This window comes from Ambystoma mexicanum, chromosome 2q (genome assembly GCF_040938575.1).
Source record: "Ambystoma mexicanum isolate Mex_15411 chromosome 2q, UKY_AmexF1_1, whole genome shotgun sequence".
NCBI lineage: Eukaryota > Metazoa > Chordata > Amphibia > Caudata > Ambystomatidae > Ambystoma > Ambystoma mexicanum.
Window position 1 is genome coordinate 1,249,477,183 of NC_090924.1, and position 18,117 is coordinate 1,249,495,299.

Sequence of the window (18,117 nt, forward strand, 5' to 3'; positions counted from 1 at the left end):
CATTCTCTGTGCCACTATCTCTCTCTCTCCCTCCCTCTTTCTCTGCTGTGGTACACTGTAATCCTGTACATATCTATGCCAATGGACATTCACCCTGTGTTGCTCCTGCATTCTGTGTTGTATGCATATTTTCTTTCTGGTGTCAACTGTGATAATGTATGCACATGTATTTTGGGCTGTTACTCTGCATTTCATCTCACAATGGTGTGAATCATATGCAAGGCAGGTGAGTTCCACGGACAGGTGAGTGCATGGCATTTGCTGACACTTAGGTGGTGTTTGCATGGAACACTGGGGGTCATTACGAGATGGACAGTAGCCATGGTGCTATTAGCACCATGGCTGCCTCCCATACCGTGACCGAGTCCGGTGTTGATCAATGGGCACTTACCAGTGTAGTCCAACCCTGGCGGGACCGGTAAGTCCCCATTGAACAAACCATTCCCCATTCCCATTTGAGCCCCCATAGGGCCCAATGGGAATGGGGAGGGCGCTAATAACGGGCTCGCGACTTGCAAGCCCGTTATTAGCGCCCTGTTCCCTTAGCAGGACCCGTAAGGGACATGTGGTCAGACCACACGTTCCTTACAGTCCCCGCCAAGGGACCTTCGAATAGGGCGGTAAGGGATTACCGGCACTGGTCTCCTTACCCGTTCCGGTAATCCCTTACCACCCAGGTTGTAATGACCCCCACTGTGTGTATGCCCCCCAACACCTGGTCACCTGTGATGTTGTGTATACCCCCCACCCCCACTACTGGTCAGTTGTGATGTTGTGTATGCCCCCCAACCCCACCTCTGGTCCCCTGTGATGTTGTGTATGCCCTCTTCCCACACCTGGTCACCTGTGATGTTGTGTATGCTGTCCACCCCTGGTCGCCTATGATGTTGTGCATGCCCCCCCACACCTGGTCACCTGCGATGTTGTGTATGCCCCCCACACCTGGTCATCTGTGATGTTGTGTATGCCCCCCACCCCTGGTCAACTGTGATGTCGTGTGTGCCACGCACCCCTGATCACCTCTGATGTTGTGTATGCCCCACACACACCTGGTCACATGTGATGTTGTGTATGCCCCCCCACACCCGGTCACCTGTGATGTTGTATATGCCCCCCAACCCTGGTCACCTGTGATGTTGTGTATGCCATGCCCCCTCTCTTTTCGTCCTACCCCTCCCCTCTTCCCTCTCCTCCTAGCCACGCCACCTAAATTCACTTTCTGCATTTGTATGATGCTGCCACCCTGCAGCATTAGAGCCTATTTCTATCTTCACTCTGTAATACCAAGAATCCTCAATGTGCAGATAGGTTAGAATTAAGTGATGCAAAGTATGTTTCCTAGATGGTGCAACCTTTCTCTGAGTCTCGTGTGTCCTCACTGCTCTGTATTTCCACCCACCAAGTTTTATTACAGATACAGGAGACTTTGGTAAGTATTCATATCGGCAAAAATGTCTTTGGCCCTCATTACAACACTGGTGGTAACCAATGGTGCTATTAGCACCATGGTTGCTGCTGGTATTGGGCCTCATTAGGACCCAGGCGGTAAGGGGTTTACGGCGGCGTAAACAGCGCCGACCCTTACCGCCTGATTCCGAGGTCCCTTAGCGCCATGGAGGATTTAACACCTGCTTTTAGCAGGTGTCAAAATCCGTGGCGCTAAGGGACCTTGTTGTTAATTATGCCACCGTAATTTACGGTGGCGTAATTAACGCCTTCCCCACTCCCATTATGCCCTATGGGGCAAAAATGGGAATGGGGAAGGGTAAATGGGGATTGGGGACTTACTGCCCCGCCAACCTCGGAATGGGGCGGTAAGTCCGCCAACCACCATGGCGTAAACATAGTTTACGCCATGGTGGTAAAGGTACGACCCAGGCGGTAACTTACCGCCTGGGTCGTAATGAGGCCCATTGTAACGAGTCCACCAATGGTAAATACCGCCCCATTCCAAGGTTGGCGGGGCGGTAATTCCCCATTTACCATTGGCCCTTCCCCATTCCCATTTTTGCCCCATAGGGCTCAATGGGACTGGGGAAGGCGGTAATTACGGTATCGCAATTTGCGGTACTGTAATTACCTCGGAAGTCCTTTGCGGGTCCCTACTTTAACGACTGGTCCAAACCAGCCGTTAATATCGGGAGCCGCAAAGGTACCTCGTAATCAGGCGTTAAGGGTTTAACAGCGCTGACAACTTTTACGGCGCCGTTAACCCCTTAACGCTGGGTCGTAATGAGGGTCTTTGTCTTGCAAACTCCTTTTAAATTGATGTGTACAGCTCCATCCAAAGAAACCAACCCTGGCCATCTGGGATAAGTGTCAGAACCCCTATTGGGGCAAAACATATGACTGGGAACAGCAGCCAGCCCAATGAGTTTAAGGGAAAGCTTCAAAGGAAGGATGTTCCTTGCATCTGTTCAGCCAAAGTGTAAAGCCAAGTTAAGTGGAAAAAATATGATGTTGCAGTGACGCTAAGATTTACTTTAACTTCAGTTAACATAGTATCGCAATATTTAGCTATCTATCTATAATTCAACTCAGCCTCTGATTTAATATGGTCTGCAATTCTGACACCAAGCATAGTGCAAATTGAAGGAAACTGCATATTCAGCATTCAGCATTCACTAATTACGAATGTGATCTAGGTCATGTCTTTTTGTGCATACTAATTATATTTCTCATAGGTATGGAAACTGAAACAGGAGGACAACTCTAAGTTAGAAAAAAAGGTGGAACCCCCATTATTTTGAAGCATAGTTTGTGATTAGCAGTCTTTAAAGTCAATGTAAAACGTTCTCTCAGAATATGTTTGGTGCGAATATTAACTGTGGTGATTCACAACTCTATATTGCATTTGTCACTTATCTTAAAGCAAGTAGTTATTTCAATGGAGTGTTACATGAAGACTGCTTTAAGCCTTCATGTGAATATGATCTCTGTGGTGAAATGTCCATGCAAGGCACCATGCCGTCTCATGGCTGCTGTCTGGCCAAGTTACTGATGCACACCACAAAGTAAATATGTAGGGGAAGAATCAGATTGGACAAACCATTTCAATAACTCTATTATAGTGCAAAAGTTTGTGAGGAGGTATTATCAAAAGCGGTCACCACCGCTGATTAATCCCAGTAATTATCTAACCCTATCTTGATTTTTAATTTGGATGATGAATGATTGGTCCTTGGAACAGCTGGGGTGAAATCCTCTGCAGTCGATTTGTGCCCTGTGGTTGTAACATTCTGGGACCCCATTTTAAAGTGCTTGTTTGATGCAATAGTTGAATGAGTCAATGCTGCTCCAACATGGACAAGATCTATTGTCATATGCATTCATGAAAAAAGGGTTTGAGAGAATTCTAAAAACTATGACTCAATTTCTCTTTTAGACACTGCTTCAAACCTTTTTACAAGATGACTGTTTTACTTGTGTGATACATTCTATTTGTTATCCGGCGTTCAGTTTAGTTTCAAAGAAAAAAAAAATAAAGAACAGATGTGATGCCAGGATATCAAGAAAAACTGGTGAGAGCGAGACTTGGACTGTAAATATTAAAACATTATTTTTATTTCATTCTGATTTAAGTATAAAAATAGGAGTAGATAAACATTTTTTAATTATTAAATCCATTGAAAAAAATCATAGTGCATTCATACCATTCAAATTCTAAAAAATGTATAATTCTAAGAACTTGGACATATTCCAATTGACTTAGACTGTATCTCTAACAGTTGTTCACTCAAAAAAACATTATCGACTATGCCCCAAGTCATAGATCTTCTATTAACAAAGGGCTTCCAGGTTAACAAATAGTTTTGACTGGACAGGTTGTGTGTGTCTTCTTCAGGATAGGTGAACATTTAAGAATTCTAAAAACAAACAGATAATATACTATTAAAATACAAGTTCATGTCTCTTTGCATCAAGTTCTTCATGCAGTTGAACAGTTTTAATCAAAACAAGGGGAGCAACCTAAATTGTCTGCCTCTTACCCAACTGCTGAACAATCTATAAGGACCTCCTTTGCATTCGGTCCATGTATCGACAAAGAGCATCTGTATGGCAAAAAAGCGTATGATTTTGAAAAACAATATAGAATACCCAGACCGCCCATCCTGCCCCTTCTTAACTTATTCTGTTTGTTTCCATGTTCAGGCTTCCAATTCCACATGTTTATGAATGTATTATTGTCAAAAATTCTATTTTAAAATTGAGCAGTCACATTGCTTTAGTGCAAATCAATTGCGTCTCATTCGGGTTCTGTATCAGGAGGACCTGGTGACAGGTAATGTGTCTTCTTTCCTTTCTTTATCCTGCATTTGACCAACTTTAGCTATTAAAAAGGACAAAGGCAATATGATCCCTAACTAGTGGAGATTGCTGTCTGAGGTTAAAAGTCAAGAGCAATAATGAACTGAATTACGCGGAGGGAGCTTGTACAATGACCTCTGTTTTTCAGCGGAAACCAAAACGCTACGTGTTTCTGAATAACTCCCTGAGAGGTACAGAACTCCTCTCCCTGGGAAATCGTGCTTTTCATTTAGGTTTGATATTATTATGCTTCTATTAATCGTGTGGACAGTGCGCTGGTCAGAAGAGGAAGGATGACTTGATTGCCAGACGTGTTGGCACTATATAAAGCTGCCGGTCAAATGACTGACGTCTACAGCTAATGGTCTTCTGTTCAGGACATGTGCGCCCTCATTTAAACATGGTTCGTATGTGCAAACACTTTTACTATAAGTGTAATAATCGTTTATGCGAAAATGGTCATTCATTAATTAGACAAGTGATCCGGACATTGTGTGTACACTTGGAGTTTGGGAGTGACTGGGTGGGTTACATAAACATTCAGGTTGTTGGTACCAATTGGTTGGTCGGTAAAGCTATACATAATGCTTTGATTTTTCTAAAGCCACTTAATATGCAGGCATCATTCTTTGGATATATTTGTTGTTTTTTGAGATTATAAAGCCCAAGCAACATAATGCAAACAAATAAGTGAAATAAATCCAGTCACATAACTTTGTATGGCAGAAATTACAATGCACTATGCAATTTGAAAAAAAAATTGTCAATAGGCACCCCTCTTCGAGAAGGAACATGGCCCATTGACCTGTTATTTGGGAAGGTACCCACTTTAGCTGTACCTTTCACAGATAGGAAATATTCATTTGCATATCAGTCTTTGTCCTGACCACATGGGCAGTCCAGCACCGAAGTGCTATGGCAATCCCCTCCTGAGCAAGAGTACCAACAGCAACCCCATACACGTGTTTCAGCCTTGTTGGGCCTCATCAGCGAGGTGGAGCTGTGCCTCTCTGAGCACAGTGAGCAAGGGGTCCACGTCTGGATGACCCTAGGAAAATTAGGGTGACTAAACCTAAGTCCCTTAAACAATGAAAAAAGAGTCCATAGGCGCCCCTCTGCGAGAACGAACACGGTCCATGGTCAATATGCAGCCCAATTCTCTCAGGTCTGATAGAGGACTGTTAAACCATATTTTCTTTTTCTATTTGATGTGATGTTTGATCCTCCTTGTCATCTGAGATGCTTAGACATCCAGAGATTTTGTCATGTCATATAAATATTACCAAAATTCGTGTAGTTGTCAGGAGCCGAGTTCTGGTCAGCCGCAGACATGTCAAGAGCAGAGTTCTGGTAAGACTGCAAGGAGGTGTGGGGAAACACGCAGCCAGTACCAATAGCCTGACTAATACAGCACAACCTACACCAGGACTTGGGAAGACACATAACTACAGCAGGTGACATATTTGTCCCCAATGCAGGTGCAGCATCAGGAAACAAGCCCAACACCAGCACACAGGGACTACACTTCCCAGGGATCCTGTCGCCTCAGACGACGACCCAGGAAATACCCAGGACACACCCATACAACTGTGCATGCATGCACAGTGCTGCAGGACAGCCGCTCATACTTGAGACTATAACCTGATTGGATTCTCCGTCGTGAAACTCCAGACACCACAAGCCTAAGCGGGCTGTGCCATCGCCTGCTTTCACGCCAGACCCCAATTTACTCCATATAAGTAATGCAGCTGAAGCCACTTCCTTGAGAACGCTGAACATGAAAAGTAGCAGGAGCTGCAATACAGTAGCGCAGCTGAAGCCGTTTCTTGATTAAGCTGACATGAAAAACTATCAGTAGTTACAAGCTAACTGAATGCACGTTGGGTTTCTCACATGCACTAACGCCGGCTTGTCTCACAAACCCTCCTGGCTTACCCGCCAGACTAATGTGCATGACCCACATCCTGCTGCAAAAAGCCGCATCAGCATTTGTTGACAGTATCTTTCTTCTATCAGAGATGTGCCTTGACGCTAGGGCATCAGGAAAAACCTACAGAGATACGGGAGAGGCGGCGTAGGCAACACACTCCCAGTGTTAAGTAGTTGCTGTTTCTCTTGCATGCCATGTAAAACAGTGGTGTAACTTTAACGTTCATGAGGTAATTCAAGGCTTTATGTCAGGGTAGGTAATGTATGCACCAAGTAATGAAAACTCATAGATAGGTTGTGGAACTCGGAGCAGAATCTGGGAAAACAATCTGGCAGCAAAGAACCTATAATGGGTGAGGTGGCGTCCACCTACTGCTCACCTCACCCATTATGGAGGAGCCGAGGAGCCAGCCCCGTGAAACACTGAGCACTCCCTCAGCTGCTTTTTCCAGCAGAGGGAGTGCTCCTGGGCTGGCTGAACTGTCAAAGGGAAACTCTGTTGGCCTTTGGCAGTTCATTTCCCCAGCCACACATGATCACTGAGCCATGTAACGATGGGGGTGTTTTGCTTCTCCAGCCTTACATAGTTCATTGGAAATGCTGGCTGGGGCACTGCATGTATGTATGTGCGAGGGGGTGCTCCTGCGCCTCCTCGCACATACGGGCAGAGCAACCTGGAGCAGGACATTTTAGCAACCAAGCGAGGTATGTTTATGGCGATTTATTTTTTATTTAAATGTGTACGGATGTAAAAAAAAAAAAAAGAAAAATGTGTATGGATGGCTTCCCTAACACCCCCTACTCATCCAACAAAAAGGGCCCTAACCCTCTATCCCCGTGGGTGTCACTGCGACTGGAGTTTGTTCTAACTCCGTGCAAGAGCCCACGTGAACACGTGACTGTAGCTGGTTGCATGAGAACAGATAGCAATCTGACAGGAATAAAGGTTATGTGGTGGTCATGATAGGTGGCAAGTTATGAATGAACTTGAGGTTCAAAATATGGCCACATTATAGGTTAGCACAGACATTCTTTGAACAAAGCCTACGTAGATATATTATTGAAGAGATCATTCATGAACATATTCGTTTTGTTTTAATAACACCATGTATTGGTTTTAACATGTGATCCCATAATCATTATAGTAGATCTCCAATAAGTCGAAATGACATATGACGCACAGGAACATTGTTATTGGCCTGCCCATCAGTCACCCAAAAAATAACAAAACAAGTACCTCAGTGTATGCATCCTTCCGTTCATCCTATATTTTCTGGAATTTTCTGGGCACCCTTTGGAGATATATATTCTTTCTTTAAGCAACATTCAGATATCCACATCCGAAGACCATTTGTCACAGCTGGGTGTCTCAGCACTTCCCAACAAAATAGCAATCTTATGTTTTATCAACTTTATTGCAGTGGGCAGCAAGAGTTTCTCATTCCAGGAAAAGATGTTTCACCCCATACCACCAACAATAACAACATTGGGGCCGATTCATGGAACAAATGTGTGCCAAAAATCGTGGTTCAAGCTGGCGCAAGCATAAAAAAGCAAGTGCACGCGCACGCATGTGATTCATGGAAGGGCCATGGAAGGGCCTGCGTGTGTATACTCCGGGATGTGCACGGGCGCACACGTCACAGCAAGATCCTGAACGCCGTGTGCGACGTGCACAGCGAAAGTGCACAACATCAAGGCACACACCAAAAAGGGGGCGGAACACCGGGCGGAACATGCAGAATGGGGAACAACGCCTGAAAAAGAAGGCATAACTGGGGAAGTACTGCAGGGAAATACACGGAACGCCCACACGCACGCAAACAACATGTATTCATGGAATCGAATACGGGAAACCCGCGCACTCCAAAAGACACGCACAGGCGTCAACACGTCCACCACACAAAGGCAGGCGGAAGCGTCCCCGCGTGCAGTATAAAAGTGCGTGCAAACAACAAACACATATATACAGCTACGATGAATGCCCCATTCGTCGCAGCACTGATCGTGGGACACCGCAGGAGGAGGAGAATATCCAGGCCCTGAATTTTTCTGCCCCGGACCAGCCTTTTTGGGATGCCTGACGACCATGTCTATGGCAGGTATAGCTTTCCACCTCGTATCATCCTAGACATGGTCAGGGTGTGGGAAGATGACCTTACATAACCCACCCTGTGCTCCCAAGCATTGAGCTCCTTGGAGAAGGTGCTCAATGTCCTGCATTTTGTGGCCACTGGGTCATTTCAGACGACAACTGCCATAGTCAGGGGTGTCTCACAGGCCACTCAGTCACGCTGCCTACACCAGGTGTTGGCAATCATGACTGCGCACCCCTCAGTTCACAGGCACATATACATGCCCAGAACACCCGCAGAAAGGCAGGCCCTGGTCCAGGACTTTTACAGGGTGGCACACTTCCCCAAAGTTCTCGGGGTCATAGATTGCACCCATGTGGCCCTACGTCCACCTAGTGCCACTGAGCACATCTATCGAAACCGCAAGCACTGCCATTCCATCAACATGCATGTTGTATGCAATGCCAAGGGAATCATCACCTCTGTCTATGTAAACTACCCTGGACAGTTTCATATACAGAATTTTCGCCCTGAGCCGGGCCCTGGAAGCTGGGAAGCATGGCGACACATGGCTCCTAGGTGAGTACAAATGCCTGTGCACATGCATGCATGTCACACACAGACAAATACACAAACCCAACTAATCATAACCATTATCACTTCCCAGGGGACAGTGCCTACCATTTGAGCAACCACATGATGACGCCAATCCAGAACCTCACCACACCACCCCAGGTAAGATACAACGCTGCCCATATTGCAACCAGGGGCATAGTGGAGCGCACATTTGGAGTGCTCAAGTCACGCTTGCACTCCCTTGACCGCTCTGGCAGGCAGCTACTATATGCACCCCAGTAATGTGCAGGATCATTGAGGCAGCATGTGTCCTGCACAATGTTGCAAAACGGCAGGACGTACCGGTGGACATGGTGTTGCCCCCACATCCCCAACCACATGTACAGGCGCTGCCCATGGGAGGGGAAAGGGCACATGGCGAGGAAGCCCGGACCCAGCTTGTGGCCACATTTTTCACCTAAACTCCCACCCCTGCGGAGTGCACACAGGCCTGGCACATACCAGGTGACAATCGATGATGACAAAGAGACAGTCAACTGTCACAACCCTACCACCCTGAGAATGTTGCCACGGAAGTGCTATATTGTGTGCATCCCTAGCTACTTAAACATAACCAATCCTGTGTGACCAAAAGGAACACATGCAAAGTGTGTCTCACACCACCCCCCTGCAAAACATGCCATTACAATCACTGGTATGTCACCCAAACCCTCCCAACCCACATCACCCTTGTCAGCCACACCATGACATGGCATGCAACAGCAAAAGCCCAACACATGACCAATTAGATACGATGTGACATGTGATAAATGGAAAGGAGCCCGAGACAATCACACCTGACATGGAATCAGATGAAATGACTTACCAACAACCTCCCACACATACAAAGTCATACACAAATGCATGCCACCATTGGTACCATCAACAAAACACTGAATGCCTCTTGTCATGCATATTGGCCAAGTCAAATCCGCTAATCCCTAACCCGTGTGCTGTAACACACTGCTCAGCACACAGCATAGTGAACAGCCATTGTCTTGGAGATACACCTTGAGCATCATATAAAAAGGACAAGCAACACAAATAACCTACTGACGCATGTACACGATCCCCAAATGGTAAGTGATCATGCACTGGAGGGACACAGCATGCCAGAGAAGTCAATCTGTGTGCACGTGTGGGCATGGAAGGGTGGTTGTATGTGTGGTGGAGCATTGTGTAAGTGTGTGTGTCAGTAGGGACATGCACTCAATACATGCATGTTAAATCAAGTGACACTCAGTGTCCTATACACATCACATGTGAACATTGCCCATGTGTACACCCCAGCATGTCAAACCACAACAATCCCTGACACCTGAAAAGTAAACACAACACAAGAAGAGCCATTGACCAGCAGCACACATCATGCACATAGTAACCCACAATTTGAATGTCAGAGAGGGCCGAAACACTGTAGCCCAAGCGTACTGTCCCACAACAAAAGGCCCTCCCTCATTGACACATCACCATGACCTTCTGAAGAACTGTGTCTGGGGTCCGTTGCCTTCTTCCTTCTAGTCTACCTGGCTTCAGGATCCCCCTAATCCTTGGTTTCCATGTTCTACCTTGCGTTTAAATAGGGTCCAGCCCCCTCAGAGGCCACCTTTACTGGAAAAAAACCAAATCGCAGAGAACTCCAAAAGCCAAACCCCCAATCCAGGGAAGAAGCCTGTAGCCTCAAAAAAACCCTGGAAGTGTCTCCAGTAGATGAATAGAAGTTGCTGAAAATTGCCAAGTACATGTCCAAGCAGAATGATAGAAGTACAAACCAGGTTGCACAGTACAACAATGGTTCAACAGGATGGGTAGCATTTTCAGTACACAATAATCAATGAGGATGCAACAACTGATGGGTAGCGTCACAGCTCCAGGCTCCAGGCACAGGAGTGGCACGAACCAACCACCCCCACCGCGGTCTGGGCGCCTGCAAGGTAAAACTTACACAGGCCTCCGAGACCCCAGCGGGGAAAGAGGGTTAGGGATCCATTCTTTGGATAGACATCAGTATTCAGGATAACCGGAAAGGGGGTCAGGAGAGGGGAGGTAGATGGGCAAGAGAAAGTAGGCCAAAGACAAAATACAACTATTGACAATAACACATACTCAATCAGCGAAACCATGTTCTTCATTCACATTGTACAAAATGGGTCAAATGCAAGCCAAAGAGAGACTTATTTCTGGGGTGAGTGCTGGCCTCCTGCCTGCGCACTCTCAGGTCCGGTAACAGGAGCAGTTCAATGCTACAAAAAGAGAGTGAGTTACTATTCTGTGTGTGTTTTCACCACACACACAACACCATTCATGCCTCAAACTATGTGACTCCTCCCCAAAGAAACACTCTTGTCTACTGCTTTGTTTGTATACTTTTGCTTGCCCCATGATAGGTCATACACTGTCAATGTGGTAAGGCAGCCGCATGTGGCTTTGCGGTAAATGGAAGAGCAATGTGTGAAGGATCACACATGATACAATGGTCCTTAGGTGAGCTGCTAGACGCATGTGGTGAGGTGCGACTTCAGTAAAAGTCGTGTTCTGGCAGCCACAAATTTCCATAGGTAGCGCATGTGGCAATTTGCATATGCAAATGATATGCACTGCACTCGAGTCTGTGAGTCTCTGGGTGCCCCCGTGTGCTGTATTAGCTTCTGGCTAGGAACGCTACCGCGTTAATAACTCTGCCTCCATGGACATGGGGGGACTCGAGGATAGGGGCGACCCCCCTGCATGGACCCCTTACAACTTGTAAAGCCACTTGGCATTTGTTCCTCAACATGGCTTAGCTGTACTGTGCGCTTCTTCCCCAATGCCTGCCCAAGCACTGGCGCAACTTAGCATGCATGTGCGAGTGGGCTGGAGGAAGGTCGGCTGGGGTGTGGCCCCTCATGCTGCTCACCTTGCTTGGAGCTCCTCGAAACACATCTGCTTCTGTCGGACGTCTGAGCACAAGCCCTGTGCATCTGCATGTGCACGTGTGAACCACCCAACGTGGCCAGGTTTCTGTAGTTCTTGGCCCTGTGTCTGCTGGGAAAGGTAGTCTGGCTGCACAGTTTCCTGTGTGTGTGTCTTCACGTTGGTTGCCACTGGGCCATGTCTGAGACCTACATCCGGCCTCCTCCCACCATCAGTGTGACTTTGACCACCAAAGGGTGCAGGCTACTGTCTACAGCATGAAGTGCATCAAGCACATATACAGCCAAGAAAAGAACATCAACATCAATAAATGGACATATCAATGATGTACTCACCAAAATTGATTGCAGACATGCCAGGGAGAAAACATACATTTTCCCCACTAGGGGTGTTAACACAAGTAGTACAGCAGCAGACAGCCCACAGATATGACAAAAGTCCAATGCCCTTGTGTAAATGGTTGTAACAACGAACCATCCATGCAAGCCCATGGATAGGGGAAGCAGGAGTGGCATATGTGAGTCAGGACCCCATGCTGCAAACACTGACACGAGACAAGAATGAAGGGCCAAGCTGGAACAGAAAGTGGATGCTTTCAAAAGCCACAAAGCACCACACTATCACATAAATGCCCAATAGACAAGCAATTTTAAACTATATTAACTGATTAAACTAACTATATGTTTTGCTCGCCACAGTGCACGGACAATTATTCATCACCAGTACATTTGTAGAGCAAGAAAATAATTTGAACGCTGGAAGGCGAAGCAATAACTCACAACCAGATACGCAGTTAGAGAAATAACAAGCACTTATACGGCTATTTATTCATAGCCTAGAAGCAACAAGTGATAACATAGAAATAAATCACAGAAAGGACAGAGAATTCAAAAGAAAATACATTACCGTGGGCGTAACTGAATCCCTCATCTCGCCAGAAGCGGCTGGAAGACCCCTGTAACAGCCAGGTAGAGAGCACACGAGCCCACAGGAAGGTCAGAACAAGGCATCCCCCCTCCGACTGAGATCTTTGTGTGGTTTCCCCCTGACCATTCCGATAGCTCTGCATATATGCCCTCCTCAAAAAGGGGTGGCAATTTCTCGAACCTTCTGGCATTAGCGCTTGCGCATTGCTAAGTGACTGTTGGTTGCCGGCCGGGTCAACCAACAGTAACCCCAAGGAGCAAAGCTTCCCTCTTCTTCTAAAACACCACAGAAAACAATTCCATAACTCATAGCAAGACATAACAAAACCAGCTTTCCCAGCAGAATGTCCTTGACTGAGGCTGCATACCACTCTTAGCAACGAATAACATTGAAAGCATGTCTTTCAGCAAAGCAAGTACAACTTCTCACTGAGGCATGGAATAAATATCCATTATGGCTCTGAGTGCCCCCAGAATGCACTGCGCACCAGCATAACAATTCCACCCTTGGATATTTATCTTCCATAGCCCAGTGGCAGAGGAGCCCGTCTCTGAAACCGACTAAACATTAGAACCAAGTTAGGAATACATTGAATGCAACAACAACCAAGTATTATAATAGCCAAAATAATGCAAATGCAGGCAAAGCCGTAATGCAGTGTACCCCAATGTAAGGAATCCATGAAAATAACCAATTCCACCAATTCCCAGCATGATTTTGAGACACTTGGGAAATGAGGTCCCTCAAACCTCTAATATGACTTTCAATGGATCGTGAATGGTCACTTAGATTGAAGCAACACATACCTTCAACTGCGTTAAAGGCCAAATTATGTTTCAGCAAGAGATAATCAACGGCAGCCCTGTTTTACAATGTTTTTTTTCTAATAACTTTGCTATCAAGGACCAACTCTTCTAATGCTTGAGAAGTATGATTAAGACCTTTTACCATTAAACATGCTAGTTTAATCAAAGATTTGTAACCCCCAGCAGCTAAACCCCAGACTCCCACTAATGAAAGGGCTAATGCTAGAACTTCAGCCTCTGATAACAAATGCACATGTGAATCACAATCTGGGGATAAACCCACAGATTCAAAAGTTGACCTTTTGCTTCGAGACATTGCTGGGAGTAGAGGGAACATCATTAGCCCTAATCGAGTTAAGGCACATGGACCTCCGGAAATGTTAGTTGGAATGTAAGTGTATGTGTTGTTGCCACATGAAAAGAGCCATCCTGTTGGAAGTTTTACGTGATACATATGACTGGCAGCTAACACTGTATGATTGCAAGACATAGAATTATTGGCATTACCCAAATTGTTCGTTTACAATTGTTCGAATGAACAATTGACCGAATTTAAAGGGTCACAATTGACCTTTTCACAATTAACCGAATATATATATATATATATATATATATATATATATATATATATATATATATATATATATATATATATATATATATATATATATTCAGTGAAAAAACTTTGTTAAAGGGACGTTATGGTTCCAAGTAAAACCGAAAAACCTTTGAAATTCGCCAGTTATGGTAAGCTAAGCAACCATAACTCGCGCCACCACCGTGCACTGCTAAGACTAACACCCAGGACATCAAAGATGACATCACAAATGTCATTGATGACATCACTGATGGCGCGAGTTATGGTTGCTTAGCTTACCATAACTGGCGAATTTCAAGGGTTTTTCGGTTTTACTTGGAACCATAACGTCCCTTTAACAAAGTTTTTTCACTGAATTTCATAGGTTTTTAGTAGCGCAACTTAACCATAACGTCCCTTTAACAACGTTTTTTTCACTGAATTTCATAGGTTTTTAGTAGCGCAACTTAAACATAATGTCCCTTTAACAAAGTTTTTTCACTGAATTTCATAGTTTTTTAGTAGCACAACTTAACAATAATGACTTTGACTTTATATATATGTCATATGGAACTGACTAGATCTCTTCTTATGAACTTGATGTCCGCGAACTTTTTTAATGTGCGCGGACATGTTCGGAGAACAGTACCACTACCTAAAAACTGTGGGGGGAGTGTGGGGGTTTATGTTTGTTATATCATAATATAGGAACATTTAACAAATTCAAAAAGCAGCACACAAACACATTGGGCCTCATCACGACCCAGGCGGTAAGTTACCGCCTGGGCCGTGACTTTACCACCATGGCGTAAACTACGTTTACGCCATAGGGCATAATGGGAGTGGGGAAGGCGTTAATTACGCCACCGTAAATTACGGTGGCGTAATTAACTCCATGGTCCCTTAGCGCCATGGATTTTAACACCTGCTAAAAGCAGGTGTTAAATCCGCCATGGCGCTAAGGGACCTCGTACTCAGGCGGTAAGAGTCGGCGCTGTATACGGCGCCGTAAACCCCTTACCGCCTGAGTTGTAATGAGGCCCATTATATATAGTAATACATAAGAAATGTAACCCATATATGTAACACACTAACCATTCATTTAAATACAATATGTTCTGAAATGGAATATACCACAAGAAGATACATTGGCTTCCAACATAATTACCTCACAGACACAACAGAACTGAGAACAAGACCAGACCCACTGAATACATAGGACTTATCTTACCAGAAATAGTAAGTGTACTTCATTGTACTCATATATTTATAAACTTTCTGTATTAGATTAAAAAATATATTATCTTTTTTTTTTTTCTCACAGAAATGTCTAGTACTCTGGAATGGCTAGAGGACAATTTCCCACATGAAGAAATGTCACAAGATAGTGAAACTAATGGTAAACACTTTATAATATAAACCATTTATTTATTATTTTTTTATATACATTTAACATATATATTATTTTTTTGTACAGAGCATACCAAAATAGAAAAAAACTTCAGAAAACCCTGTTATGGATTACAGTCTTCACAATATAGAAGAAAAAATGGATGTATTGTTGGCTAATTTTAATAATTTAAAAACTTTTGTAGAAAATCATTTCAAACCAAAAACCTCGTACCATTGCCCCACATGTACTTGTCCCTCCTCACCATATCCCAGTCAATTATCCCCAAACCCTCTCCATAATCCAAAACGATTTGATGAGACTTCCATCCCTTCTTCACCTAATACCAATCATGTTGAAACCCCAAATTCTCCTGTTTTTGTTTCTGTCTCTGCCTCACCTTCTCTGTCATAAATTATTAATATATGTTAAATAAAGTTTAATTTTTATATTGTATTGTGAATAGTTTCCGTTTTTTTTTTAAAAAACAATAAAAGTGTCCGCGGACAGTGCTAGTGTTCTGAAATGTTCGTACATAAACAAAAATGGAGGTGTCCTGAAGAACACCACACCTGTTCATACTGTTTGCTAGCAAGTTGAAACTGTTCTAAGAACACACGTGGTGTCCTGAAATGTTCGTAAAGAAACAAAAATTAAAGTGTTCTAAAGAACACTATATCTGTCCGTAATGTTCGCTATCAACTTAAAACTGTCCTAAGAACACAATTGGTGTCCTGAAATGTTCGTAAATAAACGAAAATGATGTGTCCTGAACAACAGTACAACTGTTCGTAGTGTTCGCTAGCAACATGAAACTGTACTAAGAACACACGCGGTGTCCTGAATTGTTGGTGAACAAACAAAAATTAAAGTGTCCTAAAGAACACTATACCTGTACTGTTCGCTAGCAAGTTCAAACTGTTCTAAGAACGCTATTGGTGTCCTGAAATGTTCGTACGTAAACGAAAATGGAGGTGTCCTGAAGAACACTATAACTGTTCGTAGTGTTCGCTACCCAATTGAAACTGTTCTAAGAACACAATTGGTGTCCTGAAATGTTCGTACATAAACGAAATTCCACATGTCCTGAAGAACACTATATCTGTCCTTACTGTTCGCTACCAAGTTTAAACTGTTCTAAGAACACACGCGGTGTCCTGAAATGTTTGTTTCACGTGTGACGCACTTTTAACTACTTCAGAACCCGAACAGTGTCCCTAGGACATCAATACGCATGCGCTAACCAATCTCCGTGCACTTGGTGTCCTGCGGACAGGCGCTTCCTTCGTGGACTAGTTCGCAAACAGATCATATGACCACGCCCACGCTCATCGTGTGTCCTGAAATGCGGACACTGTTCGTGTCCCCGAACAATTTAAAAGTACATTTTCAGTTAATCCATAATATTTTTCAATAAAATATCACCATGGGACTAGTCCCACATAGCAATCTTGAGTTTCTATATAGCTTTTTAAACTTTCCAATCCTTTTTTTGTGTTCGATCTGTCCGCGGACAGTGCGCATGTCCGCGAACCGCGCACAAGCACCCCTATAAAAGACCACGCCCAAGAGCTTATTGCCATTGTGTTTCTGGCTATTCGTCAGAACACAGTGATTTTTGCTGCCACCTGCGGACTACACCATCATCGAGATGGCATCCTTTGCTGCTGAACTGCCACTTGGTGCTGCACCTGCTTCAGCACCACCCCCACCCCCTCCACCACCAACACCTCCCCAAGGGCCTGAAGAGGGGAACAGGAGTGAGGATGCGGAGGAGGAAGAAGAGGATGATGAGAATGAGGTAGAGGAAAACCCTACTACCCGCACTAGGCGTGAGTCTTGGGTGTGGAGGTTATTTACCATTCATGGTAATGTTCCTAAGGCTTGTGCGAACCGTGTTACCGGCAATGAGTGCAAAATGATACTCAGTCGCGGGAAGCACGGTAAGTACAGCTTTGGGACCACTACTATGAAGCAACACCTGAGGTCATTTCACTCTGGGGCTATTCGCAGGGTTGTACCTTGCGAAGAACGTAGCAGGTTGATTTCCTCTACTTCATCCTCTGTTTCTGATCCTGTCACCACAAGGACCACCTCTGTGGGACAGCGTCTTCCTCAAGCTGCCTCACAGGCCATACAGAATGCTGATGACCCTTACCTTTCGAGGGTCACAGTTGTATGTATGTACTGTGACACAGTACTCTGCAGGGGGGAGCGACTTCGGAGTGCTTTTGAGACTATCGTCTCAGAGCACGAGAAGACCTGCTCACTACCCAAATAAAACCCACTCTACATCTTCCTCTCTCTGCTCGCCCTTTCTTATCCCTGTGGTTGGTGTCCCCCTTTTACCCTCCTTTACCCTCCTCTCCTAGTGTGATGTGTCTGAAAAACCAAAAAAAATACAAAATTACAAAAATCAAAAAAATAAGGCTCTTTTCAGAGCCGCCTTTCCCAGTTAAAAAATAGAAGTGAAAATAAATGAAGCAGGGCTCTTTGTATTTTTTAGAAGTCCGCGGACAGTTCGCGAACATTAAAAAAATTGGGTTGCTACTCACAAACATTGTAATTTTCTCTGGA